This window comes from Rousettus aegyptiacus, unplaced genomic scaffold (assembly GCF_014176215.1).
Source record: "Rousettus aegyptiacus isolate mRouAeg1 unplaced genomic scaffold, mRouAeg1.p scaffold_m13_p_3, whole genome shotgun sequence".
Classification (NCBI taxonomy): domain Eukaryota; kingdom Metazoa; phylum Chordata; class Mammalia; order Chiroptera; family Pteropodidae; genus Rousettus; species Rousettus aegyptiacus.
The window spans coordinates 97003090-97013635 of NW_023416306.1; positions in this window are offsets into that span (position 1 = coordinate 97003090).

Below are 10546 nucleotides of genomic sequence, written 5' to 3' on the forward strand. Positions count from 1 at the left end.
TAGAACTATATGTGTTACGAGGTTGTTTTAGCAGTACTTCCCTCCTTATTTTGGTTTTGTTTTTATCTGCCTGCTAAAGAAAAGTGCATTATATTTATAATGGTATAGCAGTTCTTAAATACCAGATGACCGAATGAAGTATCTCTTATCCTGGCTATAGAAAAAAGTTTTGGGATTAGTTGAAGCGTCATTTAGTGTCATTGCCACTGCAACAAAAAAGTTTCCTTTGCTGAGCTGGGTATTTTCTTTTATTCAGATTTTCTCTTGGTAATATGTAAAATAAATGAATAGAATGCCAGAAAATGAACCTTAGGTGAAACAAAAAGTCTAATGACATTCTCACAGGAACCCTCTAAAAAATGGGCTAAGCTAATATGGTTGAATTTCTTTTGAGTAACTCTTTAAAATAATTTTATTTGTATTTCAAAAATAACATATTCACTGTGGAACCTCTGTAAAATACAGAAAAGAACAAGTAAAGTTAAATCATGAGCTAATTTTAAATACTGCAGACAAATTACTTGTGTTAAACTCTTACGACTTTGAGAGGTTCCAGTAGTTAAAACTAGTTGTAAGCTATTTGCATATGCTGGTAAGAGGACTTTATCCTTAAATATTGTCTGTGCAAATTCCTTAGTAATTTTCATCCTAGAAAGAGAACTTTTTTGTGGCCCTAGTCATAGAGGAGTATATTTGGATCATGAAAATTATACACTTGAATGCTTGCTGTGTGACTGGGTGCACTCTACCATAAATATTTGAAGCCACAAAATTTCTCTATTTCTAGTGTCACCTACTTTGGTTCCATTGGAATTTGGTAATAAGCAACTCTTACATAATTTTAACTTTCCCAAAGGAATTATTTTACAAAATAGTTTCCAGTGTATCAGGACTCTACTTTTTCTGGTATTTGTATGATAAAATATAATAGCTGCTAGTTTCTGGTACACAGAGTAAATAAACTATCCTCTAATCTACTTTGTGCCATTCTAAAAGATTTAATATAAAATGTAATGTATATATTTTGCATTAAGTCAGAAACTATATTTAAGAGTTTGTTTTGTGTGCTATTCCAAGAGGGTCTATTAATCCCTGTGATTAAAGAAATATAAGATTTATGTTTACAGTGGAAAAACATGATCATCCTGGCCACTCTGGAAACTTGTCTGTTTCCCAGTTACTCAGATCATTAGATCAAATTCAATTCAGTTCAACAAACATGATACCCCTTTCATGGTCTCAAAGTTTATAGTGATCTAGGAAAGGCAAGCATATAAACAAATAATTCTAATACAACGTGATATAAGGGAATGATTAATTTTGTCTGGGCTCCGAGAAGGCCTCATAGAAGAGTAATGTTTGAGCTGGATTGTGAAAAATGATGGAGTTCACTAGAACTAAATATGAAACAATGGTCTTGAAGAAAAGCTGAGCAGAGGCACTGCAAATAATTGATCACAGCTGATTAGTGTGAAGCACTGATAGGAGAAGTGCAGGAAAGGTGAGTATGAGCCAGATCTAGAGGGCTGTGGAAACTGCTAATGAATGTGAAAAACCTGTGCATGATGAGGAGACAGGGCAGGGTTTTAAGTAGAGGAGTGGCATGATCTTTCTGAACCACAAATCTGATCTTTTTATGACCATGTTGAGAATACATGGGGACGGTGAGGAAATCGGCGATAGGCCTGAAAAGGCAGTGGCAAGTGCATTAAGGGTGAATATATTTGAGATGTATATAGGAGAATTGACAGAACTTGATTAATTTCGTAATTAAAGGGTGTAAGGTTTTAATCATTTGGAAAATGTTAGGTATATTTTAGGTACATTTAAGATCATTTAAGCATCAAATTGGCTCAGACAATAGGGAATCTAAATGTGAAAGAAAAAAAACACATTTTTGGTGAAGCTAACATGAAAACATGAAATAAGTCATTGACTAAAAAGTCATAGGCCTATTTGAATTTAGTTTTACAAGCCCGATTTGCAGTAATTTTTACATAACTAGTTTTAATAGATAAGAAAAATATAAACTACAATAGTTCTAGCGTCTTTGAAATAGAATATCCTGTAGTTTTAAATCACAGTTGTATTTTTCTGTTCTGCACAAAAGCTTTTATTGTAAAATTCATGTCTGTCCATGGCTGAATTCTTAGATCAAAGATTTTAGGAGGAATTTAGCAATGTTTTTCATCACATAACCTCATTAGAGAAAGTCTGGCCAGTTCTGCTGGTGATAGAAAATGGAGTTTTCAGGTCATCTGAAAGATCACTTTCTGTTAAAGATTTTTAATCTTTACTAGTAAATAGAAGTTATTTATAAACATGATGCCTTAATTCCTCTTTTTCACCACCTTGTAATAAAATTAATCATTAATTTTTAATATTGCTTTTATAGTAAAAAAAAAAAAATTCACTTCTCTGAAAGGCTTTACACCCATCAGGAAGCATTTATTGACTGTCTATTTGTAGAACACTATTCTGGCCATCCTGAGAAATAAACTTCTCAAGGACACTTTTGTAATCCAGTTGGAGAGACAAAATAGATCTGTGAACTAATAAGTATTCAGTGATAAGCAATTACGTGAATAAGCATTACGGGAATACAGGAAAAAAGGATTAAAAGAAAGATATCCTCGAAGTGAGTTTTAAACAACTTGGAGAAAATAGATGTATTTTAAAAATCATGACATTTCCCTTCAAATACAGAATTTATTTGAAATGGATTCCAATAGGCTCTTTATTCACTAAGCATATCTTAACATCGAGAACAAAAAATGGCCTTTTTATCACCACATCCATTAAGTCATTTAGGAGAAAGACTAGGCCCAAAGTAGAAACTTAACTTTGAGAACTCTGTGTTCCACGTGGGTAGCTGTAATGGAACCCTGAGTTTCCACAGGGGTTTTTAACCTTTTCTTGTGCCATGGATTCCTTTAGAGTCTGGCAAAGCCTATGATCTCTTCTCAGAACAATGTTTAATGTTAATAATATACATATTCTATATTAATTGAAATCATGATAGCTTAATATGTATGCCTTATTAACACATTGTATAACAGTGTCTAGTGGCAGTGTAATAACTACCATAATATGTAGTGATGAATGTAAATGATACTTTCTTTGAGATAGCTGCAATAACATGAACATGTCTGTGATTTCTGGTGACAAACCCGTAGATACTGCTACTAATGTGGTTTATGGCCTATATTCGTACTTAAAGGAACTGGTAGATTTAAGTAGGGGTTAGTTAAAGATGTAGTTTTTCATGAGTCCCCTGAATTCTTTCCATGGATCTGTTGGAGGTCCAGAGACCCCAGGTTAAGAAACTCTGTGGTTCAGCAATTACATGAGAACCCCCAGAAAGTAAAAGACTGAATGGGTAGGGTGCACATCCACTTCGAAGAAAGTGTTTTTATTTTGTTTACTATATTGGAATTCCATATAAGATTTCATTTGGAATAAGAATGCTTTCTGGAGCTAAATGTGTAATTTTAAAAATAATGGCAAATGAAAAAAATTGATTATCTTGCTTTTTTAACTTAAAATAGATTTCTTTTGTAAATATGATAAGCACATTAGAATACCATCAAGTTTATAACCCTGGAAATGGATATGTAGAAGTCAACAGTATATATTTGAAGCCATGGAACATCAATAAAGTTGTCCAGCAATAATCTGTGTGAGTGCAGCATGGGAAGAGAAACAGACTAAGGGGTAGGCAGAAGAAGAGAAGCCTGGAAAGACGAGAAGAAGGAGTTGTCAGATCAGAGAACACAACTTCTGTAATGTTCCAGAAGCAAAGGATGTCAAGTACTATAAAGATGTCAAGTATGAAGACAAAAAAGAATCCACCGAATTTGGCCATAAGGAAGTCAGTGACCATTCCTTTGGCATTTTCAGCACAGTGGGGAGGGCAGATGCCAGATTGAAATAGCTTGAAGGCTGAACAAGAGATGGAGCGGAGACAGGATGGTATAGACCAGTGTTTTTCATACATCTGTGGTGATGTGCAGTGTCTAATTTCCAATCTATCGTGGACTGACAATGGCCCTGCTACACGTGACTAGTATGCCACTTGCGCTGGTTGCAAGGTACCCTGAGAGTTGGATGACAACCAAGCTTGTCTATATGCTGCTCAACCAGACAAGCCCACTGATGACAGTCTGGGATGTTGTGGCCATGTCAAATTGCCAGAAGGTTCTCAATGCTTATTCTTAATTCTGTAGAGTAGCAGAGATATAGACTTTTTTCAAGAAACTTATCTGTCAAGGAGGAGAATAGCCAGTACTCTTTGAGGCCTTAAAGGGTTGAGAGAAGGTTTCTACCAATATTGTTTTTTGCAACTTTCTCCTCTGAATATCTTCCAATGTTCTTAATGCTTCACATTTTTTCCAGTCCCTAATTTGGATCTCCAGCATCTAAAATAGTTCCTAGTACATAGAAAACATTTAAATTGAAAGGTTGTCAAATGAATGAGTTTTCATATGAACTGTGGAGGATCTAAGAGGTCTTGCATTTCCAGATTTTACAGTAGAATATTCTGCCTCATTTAATCTCTGGATATTTATTTTGCCTGTAGTCAGGGAATCATCAGGGAGTCCCAGAATCTTTGCAGCCTTTGAGTGCATTAAAGCTTTGCTCTCTCTCCTCACAGATGGCATCACTGACTTAGTAGGATCTGTGCTTTGAGTTTTGTTTGTCTTCTTAAAATTGGTGGTTGATTTGCCTCTTGCTTTGCCTTCCCTTCCCTCTTCATGGACATACATTAACAAAAGATTGAACAGGTTTGAGACCATACCATGGCCACAGAATAACGAGAACTGAACTGACATGCACAGAGCTCAAAACCTAGGATAATATTTTAGCATAAAAGAACTCTAGCTTTTAATAAACCTCATCAATTTATTCTTTCTCTAATTGAACTGATTTTCACACATTCTTCTTATATTCTCATCTAAAGCATTGCCCCTAGCCCACACAGTGGAACTCAAAACTGTACCTAAAAAAATAAGAATGCTAATATAAAATGTGGGCAATATGAATAGGAGTCAAAGAAAAGCAGACAATTTCAGTCGTTCATGCTTAGTGTGTGTCAAACACAGTACTGAATGCAGGGCATGTAATTTCCCTCTGGGGAGATGTAAAACTCAGGTCCAGTTGGCTGTGGGAGGCTAGACTTCTGTATTTATTCAGCCAGACTTGTTTCCTATGGCAGCTAGAAGACTTTTCACATATGTGTGACTTATGCAGCTCCAATACATCCCATACTAGATGTTAACCTTAATCAGGCATTATCTAACAGGTTTAAGGGAGAAGCAGGAAAATGTCAGCCATGTATGTGTGTGTGGTTTGGGGAAAGGGGTGGACGAGGTGATTAAATGGGAACATTGAGTATTTTTTTGCAAGCATTTTATTTTATTATTAGTTTCAAGTATATAGTACATTGGTTAGATATTTATATAGTTTATAAAACGATCCCCTTGATTACTCGATCACCTATCTGACTACACCTAGCCATTACGTACTGCTGAGTACTTTCCCTATGCCATGCTCCCCATCCCCATGACAGTCTCTCACCTACCTATTTGTACTTCTTTAACCCTTCATTCCTTTCTCCCAGCCCCCCAGCTTCCTCCCTAGAACTTTTAGTACTTTGAAGGAACAAGTGGTAGTTGATTTTGTAGCTTAATCAATTAGGGTTATTATGGATTTTTGCCCAATTCTGGAATAAGGAGGACCTTAACTCTTCAATGTAAATCTTATTCTTCATCCAGTCCTTAGCATGCAGTACACATCTGTAGGAAAGTCTAATGCTATATTAGAGCCAATGTTGAAGTGTGCGGTTTGCATGTCTTTGTTTGTTCATTCATTCATTCATTCATTGAATCATTCATTCATTCAAAAACAATTTAGTGAATACATTGTATGTGTAGCACCCTTACTGCCCTAAAGGAACTCAGCTGAGAAAAGAAGGAATGTATGTCAATAGCCATAACACAAGGTAGAAAGTGTTCAGTGGTATACTTAGATAATACATAATTCCATTAACCAGGCTGTAAAAACGGCCCAGGGCTATTCAGAAATACCACACAAATAGAGGGAAAGCCACCTTGTTTCTCACAAAGCCAATTGTGGTCTTATTGACCACCTTTATGTCAGATGATTAAGCTAGAAAAGTATGGGGAATATTGAATAAATAACATCATTTTGACATAAAATGCTATGCCAAAATTGTATTTTTTAGCAAATCGATTTCTCACATGTAATTACATGATTCTTACAGCACCTTCTATAAATACATATTATATCACAAAAGACCTTTGTCAGGCAAAATTACAGTGGAAAAGCCTAGCTTTTGCAGTTATGTTGTGCTGGCTAGAAAATTACTGCTCGGCTATCACTCATGGGAACATAACATTCTAACCATTAGTTTTCTGCTTCTGTATCCCCCGCTTGCACAACCAGCCTGTGGGTTGACAGTTAGTAAAAAGAAGAAAAATAGACTTGTGTGTTCAAACAGAATAAAGAATGGGGTTTAGGGCTTAAAAACCCTGGACCTCTACATTTTGGGCCTGCTTAATTTGGGGTCTGCGTACCTCTGGCAGGCCCAGCTGGCTGAATAAAGAGTGTGTTTCCTGTAATTCACTGATTTCTGGTAGTCTGTGAGTCTTTCAGGGGCTGGTGGCTACAACAATGTATCATCAGAATGTCCACTCCTACTTTCTAATAGGTTTATGACCCTTGGCAAAGCATTCACTTTTTGGGGCATCAGGGTCTTCGTCTGAAAAATAGAGATAATATCAAACTCTAGAGTTGCTGGATAATTACAGTTAACATCCATTGAGCATTTACTATGGGCACATCACATAGATTCCACAGATTATCCCCCGAACAAGGATAGTAGTGGTGCTACTATTCCTCTGTTTATATATTAGCAACTGTAGCTTAGAGGTTAAATGACTTGCTCCAGGTTACATGACAAAGAAAATGGTAGAGATAGGATTCAAAGCCAAGCAGTCTTGACACCAGACTTGTCATTTTTTTCTCTTTTAAAAACAGCTTTATTGAGATATATTCCGCATGTCATACAATTCACCCATTTAAAGTGTATAGTTTAGTTGTTTTTAGTATACAGTTATGCAACCATCACCACAATCTAATTTTAGAACATTTTTATCCCCCTGAAAGAAACCCCATACTCATTAACAATCACTCCAACACTCTACTCCCAGTCCTAGGCAGCTACTAATCTACTTTCTGTCTGTAGATTTGCCTATTCTGGACATTTTATATAAATGAAATTATAGAATATGTGGGTTTTTGCAACTGGCTTCTTTTACTTAGCAAATGTGCTTTGAAAGTTTATCCATGTTGTTGCATGTATCAGAACTTTTTATTGCCAAATACTATTTCATCTTATAGGTATACTATTTTTGTTTATCCATTCATCACTTGATGAGCTTTTGGGTCATTTCTACTTTTTGGCTATCATGAATAATAGGGCTATGAACATTGGTGTATAAGGTTTTTTTGTATGCAGGTTTAAGTTTTCATTTCTCTTGGTTATATATCTAGCAATCATATGCTAGGTTATATTATAAATCTGTTTAACTATTTGAGGAAATTCTTTTGCTTAATTGTGAAAAATTTCAAAAGTTGAAAGATTAGTGCAGAATACATGTATACCCTCCATCTAGATTCAATAATTGTTAACATTTTGCCAGTTTTTCATCCCTATTTCTCCCTCTTCCCCCATCTTTCTCCTCTCCTCTCTCTCTCTCTCTCTCTCTCTCTCTCTCTCTCTCTCTCTCTCTCTCTCTCTCTCTAAATAGATAGATAGATAGATAGATAGATAGATAGATAGATAGATAGATAGATGTTTAGAGCCAGCCCTCTTTAATACTACTTTATATTCATCCCCAAATAAATGAGTGAATGTAAGTGAAATAGTATCATGCCTGGCCAATAAATAGCTGCTCATTTAGTAAACTCCTTTCTTTCCTCTTTTCCCCAATACTTAGAAATGTTGTGTACAATCTGGGGCTGCCTGTTCTATATCAAGAGAGGTGAGATCTAAATAAAGATTCATGGACCTTACTTTCTGCAAAATTCCTGGACCAAGTAGAATTAGTTAGATGGTCATCCAAACTGTGGTGGTCCAGCTGTCCAATTTCTGGTTGATCATTAGAGTAGTAATTAGGAAGAGCAAGACGGATTCTACGAATAGTTAAATTAGCAGAAAATAAAATAGGCAAAATCCAAGCCATCACAACTGTTTGTTTGTTTGTTTGTTTGTTTTAAGGTAACAGGAACTTCAGCTCATATGATACACAAACAAGCCTATTCTAAATCAAAATAAGAAATCCCATTTGCTTATTCAAGTTTTTTCACATCTTCGCATTTCGTGTGTGGACATGAGGAAGGAGCTGTGAAAGAGATCCAACCAAAGCTGAAGTTTTACCAAAAATGCCAACAGCAAAGGTCAGTTTCTTCCTGGACAGTGACAGAACAGATGAAAAGTAGGTTTGCTGCCTTAGTCCCATTGGGCCTGGACCTGAGATTCTGAGTTCTGGCCGTACATTGGAGAGAGACTATTATCGGAACTGACAAATTAACAATTTTTTAATATACTCTAATACCTGATCTATATTAAAATTTCTCCAATTGTTCCCAAAATATCTTTTTATAGCTAGTGTGTTCAGACCATGGTTCAACAAAGTCCATACATTGTATTTGATTTTATTCTTCAGAAGTCTCTTGTAATCTAAAATAGTCTCTAGCACACTTTTTTTTTTTTTTAATGCTATTGACTTGTTGAAGAAACTCTCAGTACATCCTGTAGAATGTCCCACCTTCTGGACTTGTCTGATTGTTTCCTTGTGATGTCATTTCCCTTATTCTTCTATTCCCTGTATGCCGGCAGTTAGTCTAAAAGATTGGTTAAGATTCAGGTTAAACATTTTGGTGAGACTCTTTCATAGGTGATGCTATGTCCTTCATACTGTGTCACAGCAGGTGCACACAATATGTGGTTGTCCCGCCAAGAGTGAGGCCAAGCTTGATCTCTATCATTACCAAGTTGTGTTTTTTCCTAATACCAATAAACTAATCTGTGGGGTGATATTGATTCTTCTATTTATTGCCACCATGTGTGGTAATCGTCCAAGTACTAGACGATTGAAGGGAATATAAAATAAAGAATTGTCTTGCTTTTCTAGTTTGAGTCAGTGGATCGAAACAAAGTATGTTTTCTGATCACAATGGAGTGATATTAGAAATTGGTAATGGAAAGAAATTTAGGAAATTTACAAATTATGTGGGAATTAAAGAACTCCTAAATTTTTTTTGATTAAAGCAAGATTGTAAAAATTGGTTCTTTATAAAAGAAAAAAAAAAGGTTGTTTATCCGAACTTTATGATCATAGCCCCTCCCCCAACCTTCTTTCCTTGCCAGTATTCCTGATGTAGGATCTCTGCCTCCATTTCTGCAAATCAGAAACCAGGCAGCATCCTGACACCTCCTTCTCCCTCGCCCCTCCTTAACCAATCCATTATCAGGCCTCCAAATCCTTTAAAATCTCTCAGATTTTGTTCACTTCTTCCCATGCCCCCTGACCCAGGCTGCCATCCTTTCTCACCAGGATTACTGTTAAACTTCCTCATAGTCTCATCTCATCTCCAGCCCGTCCTCCCCACTGCAGGAGGAGGAATCCTTCCCAAGCTCAGAGCTCATCCTGTTTACAATCCTTTGATCTCTTTTCATTTTAGGATGAAGATCAAGGTCTTCAATGGAGCCCACAGGACCCACCCCCTGGCTTCCATCCCCACCCCTCTAGCTCCTCCATCTTCCTGCTTTCTGGGCTACAGTTGCTCTAGATTGTTCCTCAAAAGCTGGATCCTGCTTCCTCTCACAGGGCCTTTACATTCACTGTTCCCACTGCCTAGAATGCTCTTGTCCAGGCTCATTGCTCAGCTGGCTCCTACTTTTCACTCAGCTCTCAAGCCCAATAATACTTCCTCCAAGAGATCTTCTGTAATCCCCTAGACCAGGGCAGGTCTCTGGTGGTGTGTGCTGTCAGCAACATGTTCCTTCCCTTTTTCTTCATAGTGTGTATTTATAATTCTTTGTGATCAGTTGATTAATTTGGATTAATACTTCCCAATAGGTTGCTAACTCCCTGAAGGATGGGACCATGCCTCTTTCGATCACTACTGTCTCTTGTGCCTAGAACAGTAGGTGGCCCACAGTCAGAGCTCAATATGTATTTGATAATTCATAAGAATAGAGCAAGAATTTAAGTAGATGTTCACCACAATTTCATGATAGAAAAAAAAGAACCAATATAGAGGTTAAATTATGGGAAATTTACACAACGAACTATGTAGCCACTTAAAAATCATGTTTCTGGGTGGAAGGAGAATGAAGAGGGTAAAGGGAGTAAAATACATGGTGACAGACGGAGACTAAACTTTGGGTGGTGAGCACACAGTGCAATATACAGATGATTTATTATAGAATTGAAATTTGTAAGGTGTCATTAACTAG